This window comes from Pteropus vampyrus, unplaced genomic scaffold (genome assembly GCF_000151845.1).
Source record: "Pteropus vampyrus isolate Shadow unplaced genomic scaffold, Pvam_2.0 Scaffold253, whole genome shotgun sequence".
Taxonomy (NCBI): domain Eukaryota; kingdom Metazoa; phylum Chordata; class Mammalia; order Chiroptera; family Pteropodidae; genus Pteropus; species Pteropus vampyrus.
The window spans coordinates 216,354-217,439 of record NW_011889034.1 but is presented as its reverse complement, the minus strand read 5'-3'; positions in this window follow the sequence as shown (position 1 = coordinate 217,439).

Sequence of the window (1,086 nt, the reverse complement as noted above, 5' to 3'; positions counted from 1 at the left end):
AGTGGCTCCCCAGAAATGGGGCGAGGTCCTTTATCCTGAGTGTGCGATTCCTAGCCACCCTGGCCAGGCATCGGGAGGCCCCATCGGATGGGAGGGACAGCCCTGGGCCTGCACCAGGCGACCAGCTGGGACCTGCTCAGAGAACCTCCAGGGTAAGCCCCAGGCTCAGGGCAGAGGGCGGGCTGGGGGCTTGGAGGGCACCAGAAGGCAGCGCCCCACCCCCGCCTGGGGACCTGGTGCCATAACTCTAGCTGACCAGGCCTGGCTTTGGAGAGCCGGGCCCCCTCTGAGGAGCCACTCCAGGGGCCCGAGGTGGCAGGATGGCCGGGCCCCGGATGAGACACCATGCACGGATCGGCTGCGGTCTGAAGCCTGGACTTGGGGGCAGGGGTTAGGAGCACCTGGTACCCCAGCCCATCCAGACCAGCAGGAGGCCGGTGAGGAGCCAGGGCAAGGCCAAGTGGGCGGGGCACCCCAAAACCAGAAGAAAACCCCTCCTTGGGCATGAAGGTAAGTCGTTTGAGTCCTGCCTGCCCAGGTCAAGACCCTAGCCTTCCCGGCACACAGTTCGAGGTTGCGGGCCGTTTGTGTGAGCCTGAGCAGCCCTGAGCAGTGGTGGTTGGCATAGCCACCACACACACGCACACGCACCCTCCCCGGGCACGAAGTCCCCAACCCCTCGAGTGGGCCAGGGGCCAGGCTCCGAGGCCTTGCCCTGCTGGTGTCTGGTAGAGGGACATGCAGGCTGCTCACCACCCCAGCCCTCCCCGGGGCGCCACGCTCAGGGCCCACCTGGCTGAGCCTGAATCTCAGGGGTGTGGGAGTAGCCCCCAGTCTTGCTCTGTGGTGGGCCCTCCTGCCTCCCAGGACCCCCCACTTCTGGGTGGGCTTCAGGCCCCAGGCCGGCCTGGGAGGCATCTGCCCGGAGGGGGTCTCTGCCCTCCAGGGTCAATGTCGGGCCCTCTCAGAGGGATAAGAAAGGGACTTCGGGGTCACCCCGGGCCTCACACAGGCTCGGGTGGAGCAGAGGTGCGTCGAGGGGGAGGTATCGCTGTGAGGGCCAGGCCAGGACCCCCCCGGAGACCT